Source organism: Dipodomys merriami, unplaced genomic scaffold (assembly GCF_024711535.1).
Source record: "Dipodomys merriami isolate MVZ:Mamm:240054 unplaced genomic scaffold, mDipMer1.0.p SCAF_1068, whole genome shotgun sequence".
Taxonomy (NCBI): domain Eukaryota; kingdom Metazoa; phylum Chordata; class Mammalia; order Rodentia; family Heteromyidae; genus Dipodomys; species Dipodomys merriami.
In genome coordinates this window covers 70296-83657 of record NW_027202347.1, presented here as the reverse complement: position 1 = coordinate 83657, position 13362 = coordinate 70296, and the positions used below count along the sequence as shown (strand labels likewise).

Below are 13362 nucleotides of genomic sequence, written 5' to 3'. Positions count from 1 at the left end.
GCCCTCCCTGCGATTCTTATCTCCAAATAATCACCAGAAAACCAAATAGAGTTCTCGACCTCAGCTGAAGAGCACAAGGACAACGCCCAATCCCAAAGTTCAAGCCCTACTACCACCAAAAAAAAAAAAGAGAGAAACAACATTAAAGCTGTTTGTTTTTTGGGCTTTGTGTATAAGCTACACATCCCTCAATTGTGAAATCATACAGTTTGGCTTTCCTTACCTTTTTCTCATAATATTCTGCATAATCTCCATTTATTTATGATGCATTAGGCTTTGCAGCAATAAATAAGCCCCATGATGAAAGTACCTCATTCTGTTCACAGCTTTGTACCCAGTATTCAGGACAACACTTGATATTCACTGAAAAGAAAAGAGACCATTATAATAAGAGATAATGCCTCGATAAAAGACATAAGGTCTGGGGATATCAACTTCCCACCCCCGCCTCTACCTCGAGAGCCCTCAAACAAGCCCAGATGAGCTGGTTTCTAAGATGATGTCCAGGTCCAATAGGCACTTTGGGCAGGTGACGTCTCTCCTGGGGACAGAGCAGCCAAAGCTTTTGCAAAACTATTGCTGGAAACTTATTTTGGAACTCTTGTGACAAAAGAACACTGAGAATTGCTTTGATGTGCTGATGTTTTCATCATTTTCTTGGTACTTCAAAGACATAATAGTCGAGAAGCCAGCAGCAACAGCTAGCTCTGCTCAAAGCTTCAGGGTAATCCGTTTGTATGACTCTTCTAGCTCCACTAGGATTAAGGTGCACTCCCATCCATAGATGGTGAATTTGCCAACACAATGCTACAAATGACCAGACTTCATTTCTTTAGACAGCCTAAGTAGTTTGTGTGTAAGTAATAGGTAGCTACCTCTTACTGTCCCCTCCAATGTCCCTGGGAACATCAGCTTTTGATGTTACATTGGTAATATAGGAATTGTCTACATGAACAAGGGTGGAGCCACAAAGAGGCACTCCAGCCCAGGAATGCTAGCTAGTAAATGGAGAGGCCTCATGGAGGGAAGACCATATTCCAAGCAATTTCCAATCTATGACTCTTTCTCTAAGCTCTTTTGGGAGGTCTTCTATTTCACTGTTGTCTTTTTCATTCATTCCATATTAGCTGCAGCTCTGAGTGCCCAGTCAAAATCCTGGCAGATGGGATTGGGCAGAAACCTGAGTTACTGCCCAAAGAGGTATTATGTCTCATTCTCCCTGGAGACAGAATGCATCTTCCAAGAAAGCTTGCTCAGCCTTTTGGAGAGGAGCACACATGAGCTGAATCCTGACAACAGGAGGAAGAAAACTTCAGAGGAGGTTTCAGGAGCCAGGGGGCAGAAAAGTCTTTTTTGTTTGTTTGTTTTATTATTAGTAAGTTTTATTGTGAAAACATTGTACAGAGGGGTTACAATTACATGAACAAGGTAATGAGTACATTTCTTATTAAGCATTGTTGCCTCCTTTTTTTCCCCTTACCATCCCTACCAGCCCAACACCCTCCCCCCCACCCCGCTGAAAAGTCTTTACGTTACAAGGGACAGTCACTTCCATAGGAAGTGTCTAAAGACTAGACGTACCCTGTGGACAGTGTCAGCTGGCAAAGGCAGACTCAACCATCAGTTGATTTCATTCAGGCATAACATCCCAGTACTTGTAATATTCAGTTGTTGAAACTCAGGGGTTTGAGGACAACACAGGACTTACATCCAAGTTCACTGTAGAAAAAGCAACTGAAATGTGCTCTTTCCTAAGGTTGTAAACAAGTAGCCTTATTCAAACACCAAACGATAAAACCAGATTACATTATGTGTTTTCATGCGTATTTGTGTACATGCACAACAGACCTGGGCCTGTACATGGTCCCTGAACTTTATTACTTAATGCTAGCGTGTTCTGTCACTTGAACCACAGCTCAACTTCTAGTAGTTAAGTGAAGGTAAGGTTCTCGTGGGCTTCACTCTTACTAAGCTGACTTTGACCCACAATCCTTAGATCTCAGACTCCTGAGTTGCTAGGAATACAGGCTTGAGCTATTGGAATCCAGGGGTTCTTTAAATGCCAGGAATGAGATGGATAGATGACTAGTTCCAAGGTAATGATGAGATTATGCATGTCTGGGTAGAAGGTGAGAAAAGGGAGAAAGGATATAAAAAGATTGGAGCTAGAACATGGCAGGGAGATGCCTCATGTGGTGAAGGCTTCGGTAGGGTCTAGTGGGATGAAATCACAGGCTTTGAGACTGTCAGTTTTGGCTGCCTCCATCTTGAAACCATGGACAGAATGGGTAAGCTTTCTATGGCTAGAAGCCCTTTGGGTGATGACACAAACCATAGGAGGTGTATGAAGATAAGAAGTCACCCAGGGGTGGCTCACATTTGTAATCCTAGCTACTTGGAAGGATGAGATCTGAGGATTGTGTTTCAAAGCCACCCTGGGCAGGAAAGTCCATAGCCTCTTATATTTAATTAACCAGCAAAAAATTGGAAGCAGAAGTGTGGCTAAAATGGGAGGCTGACAACCTTGAACAAAAACAGCTAAGGAAGAGCATGAGGCTTTCTGTTCAAACTCCAGTACTGGCACACAAAATAGAGCATAGATAGACAGACAGACAGACAGATAGATAGATAGATAGATAGATAGATAGATAGATAGATAGATAGATAGATAGATAGATAGATAGATAGATAGATAGATAGATAGATAGATAGATAGATAGATGGATAGATGGATGGATGGATGGATGGATGGATGGATGGATGGATGGATAGATAGATAGATAGATAGATAGATAGATAGATAGATAGATAGATAGATAGATAGATAGATAGATAGATAGATAGATAGATAGATAGATAATGGACTAATGGACTAATGGACTTCAGGTACTGTAAGAAATATCCTATCTCAAGTTGGGAGACATGGACTGGAGATTGGGGTGGTCAGTCTTCAGTGTGCAACCATAAAGCTTCCCTATCTGATAGAAACCTGGTGGGAAGAAAAAGCCATGCCAGTGTGTCAGGGTGATGTCAGGGCCAGCTCTAAAGCAAGAAGGCTATCAGAATCTGTATTCTGCCTATGAAGAAGAGAACTCATTGCTCTAGAAAGTGAGGGAATTGATACCTAAATTACCCATCTTGAATAGAAATGGAAGTGGAGTTGTTTTTACGATAACTTAATATTCTGTCTAAGAGCTATTTCTGTACATACTACCTCCTAAATAAAAGCAGGTTTATTGACAAAAATACCAGTTACGTATGATTATACATTTCAATAAAACAATTGTAGTACTTAATACTTTAGGGAATATACTACAGTATTTGTTCTGAAAATGTTTATTCCCTATTTTTACCTGATACATAATGTACTATGTGCTACCACATGTTGTTCAGATGCATGTATAACATGGCATATTTTTTAAATCAGAGTAATTCTAGTGTGAGTTAGTGCAAAGTAGTCAATCAGAACATGTGGTCTATAGAACTGGCAGATGGCATGATCAGCTGCTAAACCAAAGCTAGCTGACATGGATATGGGCGAAGAGGGCTACAGAAGAATAAAGAGTATGCTCAAAATGTTGAGTACATAAGGATGGGGCAATAAATCTTTGAAGTCATAACATTACAAGAAACAGAAAGGATAGCCACCAATCGGAAAGCCATCTTCAAGGTCTACAATTCTCCCTATTTAACCCAAGACCAATCTCTGTAATGAGGAAGATGCCAAGATGGCTGACCTGGGCCGAATTGCCCTTTTCTCTGTGGTGTGTCTATAATATGTGCTCTTTGTTATTTTTCTCTTCTACCAAACCCTTCGATCATCTTTACATATGTTTTCTTCTTACCTGAATTCTCCTTATGCTGGATGCAAGGACCCAGGTTGGATAGCTGCCTTATAATTTGTGGTAACATGTAATGGATTCGATTAAGTATGTTTTATTCTGATTTAGGCTCAATGAATGGACACAATTCTATCTGTCTGTCTGATCTGTTCAAATACATCATTTATAGTGAACACAATAAAAATTCTGTCTTCAAGCCTTAAATATTTGTCATTACCTATCTGTCACCCTTGTATGTGAAGGTACACCTGAACCTCTTCTTCCTAAGTGTACTTTATACAAACATTTGGGACTACATAATTTCTTGAGCATGGTCTGGTTGGATGAAGACAGCTATTTGTGTTTAGACAGTATCTCAATATGTTGCTTAGGTGAGCCCTGAACTAGAGTTCAAGTGAGCTTCTGGCTTTAGGTTCCAGAATAGCTAGAACTATAGACATATGAGACAAGCAGAGATGGTCAGAAAAGATGATGCTAGGCGAAATGAACCCCAAGATAACTCTATTATTTTTAACACTTTGTTTTTGTTTTGCTTCCTGTGTCAAGAATACCTTTTCCTTTCAATAGGCATGTAGTATTTTAAGAATTGCTTTCCAGTTAGTTGAATACATGCAGTAATAATTTTATCACCTAGGTTATTTTTCCAGACCTTGCCTAGGACGGACATATGGTGCTGAGGCATGCTTGCCCAGAATATCTTCCTCTCTCTGTGACTTATTTTGAGGAATATTCAGATGTATTTAGCTGGGTCAAAGATGAGGCATATTTCATTACTTAATGTACTTTGTCAAGCTGTCCACAAAACATTTAATTAATTTGCTCTCCCAACAATAGATTCTAATTTCTTGCTTTCTCTGCAAATCTCACAGTATTTAAAAAAAGAAAAAAGAAAAAATTTCTGCCAGGTGCTGGTGGCCCACGACTGTAATACTTGTTACTCAGGAGGCTGAAATCTGAGAATTGTGGTTCAAATCCAGCCCAGGCAGGAAAGTCTGTGAGACTCTTATCTCCAATTAACCACCAGAAAACTGGAAGTGGAAATTTGGCTCAATGTGGTAGGGCTCTAGTCTTGAGCAAAAAAGCCCAGGGACAGTGCCGGGACCCTAAGTTCAAACTCTATGATCAACAAAAACAATTCTAATAGACACAGAGAACTCTTCTGATATTTGCTAAAAGTATATTTCTTTGTCCCCTTGCTTATATGTTATACCTCAGAAAGTGAGACAACTGAGAATTAAGGAATTTAAAATTAAAAGAGAACTCCACCTCCTAGGATTTCTATCTTGCCCCATTAGCAACACTGCTCCACCAGAGCCTTGCGTTACAAGAGAGATAGTATATACAAAGAAACTTGCGTGAAATAAGGAAGGCAGAAGGAGGCTGTCCTCTGCTGCCCTACCAGCACCCCAGGCATTGATTCCTGGTGAGCAGAGACACATCAGTGTGGAAGATAGATGACTTCGAGTATTTTATTCTCTAGATAGAACTGGAGTATAGGGAAGTGGGCACTGAGCATGGAGCTAGTTAGCTGGCAGGCAGGAAAAGAGAATTTTCTTATTTCAAGGTCAGAAAAGACAAATGAAGTGTAGGTTCACAGCTGGAGTCATAGATCCAAGTGCCAGCATTGCTGCTTACCAAGGAACTCAGGCTCATATCCCTGAGCCTCAGTTTATTTAAAGAGTGTTGAGTACAGTGTACTGTATCATCCTTGGCATTTGGGTAAATTGTAAAGGGAAACATGCAGGTAGACAGAATCCAAGAGGCACATCAACTCAGTGAATGATTTTATTTCACAAATCAAGTGAGGCTTAAATTGAGGGCTTCCACATGTGTGCACCTCCTCTTCTAAGATCCCTAACAAGGGGCTAGGACAACTCTGTGTCTCTGTGGCCCTTTCGATCCCCTCTGTTTTTCCTTTCAGTGTCTTTTCCAAGACAAGCTCTAGTGCATTAAGCAGCCTTTAATGTAGGCAAAAGAAACACTGAGAGCTATTCCCAATGCTTAGACAAGAATCTCCCACTGGCATTACTGATGATCTTGTCTAATGTAAAATCTCACCTATCCCCTAGGGTCATTAAGGCCAGCGATGGACACAGCTAAGTCCATCACTTTGTTGCCTGTATTTTCCATGCCACATATTAGTGAGATACCCCTTCTATTGTTCAGCTATCTTGGGGAGGGCAGAGATAGCTATGCCAGCAACAAAGAAAGGTACTTTCTGCTTTATTAAGCTGGCACAGGGAGGAGCTTCTCTGTGGAACAAGTGGCCAAGGATGCCGCTTGCTTCTATGGCAACCCAACATGCAGCCAGCATTCAGGGTTAGCTCTGTCCACCACATTTAACAGAACTGAAAAACGTGGCAGAATTTCTGTTATTTCTGAAAGACCAGGTTACACTTTAATCACTGGTTGTAATAGCTAATCTGAGAGGGTGATCTATCCCACTGCCCAGGGGCCTTGAAAAATTAGCTCAACTTCAAGGGTTACCCACAATGATTTCCATGGTGTCAAGTGAGTACAACATCAGCAGAGTGGGAAACAAATAAAAATAGATGCATTTGGGGCTATTCCAGTTTCCCATCCAGGAAACATGAATTCAAACAATCTTGAAAATACATTCTTAAAATATGGCTGCAGAATTTTAGCTCAAAAACACGAAGGAGAGATGGGAATTCCATTGCTTATTTGTCAGGACTTTTGATTGGGGCTGGCAAAAGGTGAACTGTTTTGTAAGACGTTGGTTGGGGGTGAAGCCCCTGTCTCTGAGCAGGTTAGGAGAATGGCTTTACAGCCCAGAAGGATAGCAGAGGTTGGCAAAAATTTTTTCAGGGGACTGTAGTAAGGGCAGGGCTGGTCTACATCCCAGTTCAGCTGCAAATATGTCTGAAATCTGACCTGCTGCTTCCATTTTTAGTGTCTCAAAGCAATGCTTTACATTCTTCCTCGATAAATTGCCAATTTCTTCTGAAGCTCTCATATTCATTCTAATTGCCTATTATTCCCACCATAATATAAATAAGATAAATAAGCCATGTTTGCTGCAATTGCAATTTGTTGAAATTCTTATCTCTTTCTAAAAATTCCTGTATAGATTTGATGGCTAAATGGTTATCTAGAAATATCTGCACAGTATCAACTTTGATAATTCAGGATTTTTTCTCTTCCTTTTCACTTTTGTTTCCCCTGAAGATTGAACCAAAGCCTGTGCATGCTACGTAGGTGCTATAGTATTTGAGTTATGTCCACAACCCCTATTGTTTATACTTGGGGGTTATATAGTTTTGCTAATCTACTAGGGCTGGACTTGAACAAGAAATCTTCCTACTTTGGCCTCCAAAGAAGACAGTATTATACCTATATACCAGAACACATAGCAATTTTTATTATTGTTTTTTATTGTGAAAATACCACACAGAGGGATTACAATTACATGGGCAAGGAAATGAGTACATTTCTTATCAAGCATTGTTGCTCCTCCTTTGTTTCCCCTTCCCATACCTTCCCATTTCCTCCTCCCTCCCCCCCTCCCCGCTAAAGTGGCAAAGTTTCTTTTTTTTTGCCCCATGACTGACAAAAATAAAAAATAATGAAACACATAGAAAATTTTTCTAGCTAAAATCTCCACAGGATCTATTTGTATGTGAAAGAATTTTCCACAATTATTTGAAACTCATTAAAAAAAAGAGAATGTACCAAAAAAACGAAAAAATCACATAGTACATTAAAAGTGCAACAACAGGATGGGAAGGTGGCTCAGTAGTAGAGTACTTGTCTCTATTTATTGCAATCATGTGGCCCTGGTTCAATTCTTCAGCAACATCTAAACAGAAAAAGCCAGATGTGATGCTATGATTCAAGTAGTAGAACATTAGCCTTGAGCTGAACAGCTGAGGGACAGGCCCCAGTCCAGAGTTCAGGCCTCATGACCACCTGCCCCCTGCCAAAAATAAAAAATAAAAACAAGTAAATTTTTTGTATTTTCTTCCCACTACGATATATCCCGTTGTCACTGTATTTGATTTTGGTACTCTGGTATTTTATATACATTTATCTGAATAAGGAAAAGGAAGGGGAACAACAGAAAGGTGGGAAAAGATGACAGAGCAGCAATATACACAGAATAATATGTCGGAAATGATTGTACAACTTGGGGGGAAGGTGTAAGAGGGGAGGGAAATTATGAGAAAAATGAGGGAAGTGGTAACATGTTTGAGAAGAAATGCACATTCTACTTTACTTAGGTAAATGTAACCCCTCTGTACATCATCTTGAAAATAAAAAAAATGTGAGTAAACATATGAATGATTAAGTGCTTGCAGCTGCACTAGTTCAAAAGACAGTTACCTTAATGGAATGCCATATGCATTAAATAATTGATGGTGATGTAATTAGCAAAGCAGATCTGTAGAAGGTGCATTTCTCCAATGTTTCAATTAGAGAAGATGGAAAAAGTTTCAAAGTAGATCACTGGACAACATCATTAATGTACTAAATTGCATGGAAATGCACATTTTAAAATATCTAAGTTGGCAATAGTAGATCTACTATGTGATCTTGTCCAGATTTATTGCAATCATTAAGAAAGCTGTAGGTCCACCAATGATGAATGGGTAAAAGAATAACACAATCCCTACGTATGTGTGTGTGTGTGTGTGTGTGTGTGTGAGTATACACATTTTTGGTTATGGGGCTTGTACTCTGGGCCTGGGCGCTGTCAGTTAGCTCTTCAGCTCAAGGCTAACACTGTACTTGAATCACAGTGGCAGTTCTGGTTTATCTTGTGGTTTATTGGAGATAAGAGTCTCATGGAGATGGAATTCCGGGAAGATGGAGGAGCAGAAGCTGGAGTCTAAACAAGCTCTCGCATAGAAAGCAGTTTTAGAGTTCCAGTGAACAGTCCTAAGCCAGAGAATCACACCAAGTGTGCCATCACAGAAAAGAGAGTCAGGCCAGAGAGAGAAAATCCAGGCTAGGAGACAGATGTGAGCTCTTGCTAGCAGCTGTGGTGGTGGCGGCGGCGGCAGCGGTGGCGGCGGCAGCGGTGGCGGCGGCAGCGGTGGCGGCGGAGACTGCAGGGGCCATACCTGAACCACAGAGAGTCTGGGATGAAGGAGCCAGATGCAGCGGGCAAGTGGATTCTACTCAACACCAGCAAGAGCCGACAAGGAGCGGACATCTTCATCCTGCAGTTCAGAGAACCAGAGATGACCCAGGAACCAAGACTCGGCGGGAGTAGAAGCCTGACATCCTCACTCCTTCCCAGGGAGCAGAGGAAGGAAGGCCACCCCTCCCACCCCCCCAGTACCGGAGATCTCCATCTTGGATACCGACAAAGCTCATTGGAGCTGCTAGCCCCAACTCAAGCCTTGGAATAAAACAAGTCATTTAGCAGGTCAAAAGAACTTAACGGCGGCATGACCTGCCAGACTTAGCTCCACCCAGGGAAAAGTCACCCAGCTCAGGCGCCAGCCCTAGCAGTGGCTTTCTTCACTGGGTAATCAGAGCCAGAAGCTGCCCCTCCCTTCAGCAGCCTCGACAATCAATTGTAATTCAGTAAACAGAAACCCTGAGAATGGCTCCAGAGTGGGTGCTGTGAATTTCTCACAAACTAGCCAGCGGGAAAAGCTACTGTTTGTTGAAAGGCCTCAACTCTACCCAGAACCTAGCTTCATCACTGCAACTCCCTCTTTTGTGATTCTCAAAGTAGATCTGCCTCCCATTGAACTAGCCTTGGAGGAGGATCGCGAAATCCTGGGTAAAGCAGAGCATGTTTCTGCCTGTTCGAAAAAACTGACTTAAGAAACCAACCAAGACACAGGACCACAAGCAGACCAGAGACTCCAACAAGAGGCTGGTTACATACACAAGGGAGATACTGGATTTTTCCCACCCCTCCCCCCAAAATCAAAGAACTTTCTTCCTCCTCCTCCTCCTCCTCCTCCTCCTCCTCCTCCTCCTCCTCCTCCTCCTCCTCCTCTTCTTCTTCTTCTTCTTCTTCTTCTTCTTCTTCTTCTTCTTCTTCTTCTTCTTCTTCTTCTTCCTCTTCTTCTTCTTCCTCTTCCTCTTCCTCTTCTCTTCTTCTTCTTCTTCTTCTTCTTCTTCTTCTTCTTCTTCTTCTTCTTCTTCTTCTTCTTCTTCTTCTTCTTCTTCTTCTTCTTCTTCTTCTTCTTCTTCTTCCTCATCTTCTTCTTCTTCTTCTTCTTCTTCTTCTTCTTCTTCTTCTTCTTCTTCTTCTTCTTCTTCTTCTTCTTCTTCTTCTTCTTCTTCTTCTTCTTCTTCTTCTTCCTCTTCTTCTTCCTCTTCCTTCTTCCTCTTCCTCTTTCTCTTCCTCTTCCTCTTCCTCTTCCTCTTCCTCTTCCTCTTCCTCTTCCTCTTCCTCTTCCTCTTCCTCTTCTTCTTCCTCTTCTTCTTCCTCTTCTTCTTCCTCTTCTTCTTCCTCTTCTTCTTCCTCTCCTTCTTCCTCTCCTTCTTCCTCTCCTTCTTCCTCTCCTTCTTCCTCTTCTTCTTCTTCTCCCTCTCTTCTCCCTCTTCTTCTTCCTCTTCTTCTTCCTCTTCTTCTTCCTCTCCTTCTTCCTCTCCTTCTTCCTCTCCTTCTTCCTCTCCTTCTTCCTCTCCTTCTTCCTCTCCTTCTTCCTCTCCTTCTTCCTCTCCTTCTTCTTCTCCTTCTTCTCCTTCTTCTTCTTCTCCTTCTTCTCCTTCTCCTTCTTCTCCTTCTCCTTCTTCTCCTTCTCCTTCTTCTCCTTCTTCTCCTTCTTCTCCTCTTCTTCTTCTTCTCTCTTCTTCTTCTTCTTCCTTCTTCTTCTTCTTCTTCTTCTTCTTCTTCTTCTTCTTCTTCTTCTTCTCCTTCTTCTCCTTCTTCTCCTTCTTCTCCTTCTTCTCCTTCTCCTTCTCCTTCTCCTTCTCCTTCTCCTTCTCCTTCTCCTTCTTCTTCTCCTTCTTCTTCTTCTTCTTCTTCTTCTTCTTCTTCTTCTTCTTCTTCTTCTTCTTCTTCTTCTTCTTCTTCTTCTTCTTCTTCTTCTTCTTCTTCTTCTTCTTCTTCTTCTTCTTTCCTTCTTCTCCTTCTTCTCCTTCTTCTCCTTCTTCTCCTTCTTCTCCTTCTTCTCCTTCTTCTCCTTCTCCTTCTCCTCCTTCTCCTCCCTCTCTCCTTCTCCTCCTTCTCCTCCTTCTCCTCCTTCTCCTCCTTCTTCTCCTTCTTCTTCTCCTTCTTCTTCTACTTCTTCTTCTTTTTTTTGGTACCTTATATACATTTTTTTTTCTTTTCTAAAACTTTTTTTAATCTTTAATTTTTGCGTTTTTAAAAAAATTGTTTTCCAGTAACTTTTATTCCTCTTATAATTTTTATTTTAGGGATACCTGAGTGTGCGTTTTTCTTTCTTTTTTTTGTTTCTTCTCTTTTTTTCTTTTTTAATTATCTTTTTGTTTTTTGTTTAGCTCTACTGGACTTCTGATCTTTTTTTCTTCCTTTCTTGTCCTTTTTACCATTTCCTCTCTTTCGTTCTTCTTTATGTGACTTAATTGTTGTCCGGAACATCCTCAGATAAACCCTTAGTCGACTATTAGACAATATCCCCTATTGTGTACACACTTAATCCACAAATTTATTACTCAATTCAAAACCTCTGAGGCTTAAATTCCTTAATAGCAGTACTACCTCTTTATACCTATATAATATTTTAAGCATTTTTATTTTTATTTTTATTTTTTTGGTCGGTTGTGGGCCTGAACTCTGGCTTGGGCGCTGTCCCTTAACTCTTCAGCTCAAAGCAAGTGCTCTACCACTTGAGTCACAGCACCATTTCCGGCTTTTTTTGTATATGTGGTGCTGAGGAATCGAACCCAGAGCCTCATGCATGCAAGGCAAGCACTCTACCACTGAGCCACCATCCCAGCCCCTTAAGCATTTTTATTTTTAAGTTTTTCACATCTCCTTTATATCCCTCCCCTTCTCTCAATATATTCACATTCTTCTCTAAATAGATTGGTTTTGTTCTGCATAATATTATTAATTTTTACTTTTATATTTTTTCTATTCTCTTTCTTTTCCCTTTCCATTTCTTCTTTTTTATCTCTCTCTCTACTTTCATCCTACACAACCTATTTCCTGCTTTGAGATTTGGACTTAGTTAACTCTCCCTGTGCCTTCCCACATCAATCTATTACATTTTTTAACAACATCTCTCCCTAACCCTAATAATTTCTGGTTGTGAAAATTCTTATTCGCGGTTTGTAGCCCATTAACATATAGTTGTTTGATGTGGAATAGATGTATCTGTTGAACTAGATTGTATCTGTAGACTATTGTGTGTGCAAATTCAGACTTTGGTTGATGCTTGCCTTAAGATAGTGTACTAGCACAACACTGGAGCTCTTTTCATCTCAAACGGGCAGAGTAAGCCGGAAAAACACAAGAAAAATGGCAAATCCGGGTATCTCAATTCACACTCTTGATAACCAGGGGAAGGAACAGATAATGAATAATCCAGAGGAGAGTTCCCAAATAGCTCTACAAACACTGCTGGCAAACATGATAAATGAAAAGATTGAAAACATAAAAAGGTCTCTGTATGAGCGTGATAGGGAGAGAGAGGAGGCAATCCAAAAGTTTATACAGGAATATCATAAGCGCGAGGAAGCTACTCAAAAATTGATACAGGATTTGGGTGAGCAGCATGAGAATACACAAAGAGAAAGGCAGGAATGGCATGAGCAGGCTGAGAATACTCAAAGAGAACTACAGGAATCCCACAAAAGTGAGGAAGCTAGCAAAGAGTAATACAGGAATTGAGAGAGCAGGATGAGAATACACAAAGATCACTAAAGGAATTCATGGAATACATTAACAAAGAGCTGAAGGAAGTCAGGAAGACCAAAAAGGCAATGCTGAATGGAACCAAACAGAATTAATCTTTAATTTTTGCCTCTTCTGAAAAAATAATTGATTTCCAGTAACTTTTTTTTTCTCCTCTTATAATTTTTATTTTAGGAATATGTGAATGAGCGTTTTGCTTTCTTTTCTTATCTTCTTTCTCTTTTTCTTTCTTTCTTAATTATCTTTTTGTTTTTTGCCTAGCTCTACTGAACTTCTGATCTTTTCTTCTCCCTTTCCCATCCTTAAAGTTTTTCACATCTCCTCTATGTCCCTCCCTTTCTCTCAACATATTCACATTCCTCTCTAAATAGATGGTCTTTTAATCTCTATAATAACAATAATTTTTACGTTTCTATTTTTTTTCTGGTCTCTTTTCATTCCCCTATCCCTCTCTTCTTTTTCTCTCTCTCTCTACTTGCATCCTACCCAACCCATTTCCTGCATTGTGATTAGGACATAGTTAACTCTCCCTGTGCCTCCCCACACCAATCTATTCCTATTTTTTACCCACATCTCTCCCTAATCCTAATAATTTCTGGTTTTCCAAATTCTTTTCTGCGGTTCGAAGTCCTTTAAAATATAGTTGTTTGATGTTGAATAGATGTATCTGTTGAACTAGATTGAATCTGTAGACTATTGACTGTACAAATG

The 13362-nt window shown here is 40.4% G+C and overlaps 1 pseudogene; it reads left to right on the top strand.

Moving 5' to 3' along the window:
* LOC138814811 (tubulin beta-2 chain-like) overlaps nucleotides 1–13362 on the top strand; it is a 96382-nt pseudogene that overhangs the window by 60107 nt on the left and 22913 nt on the right.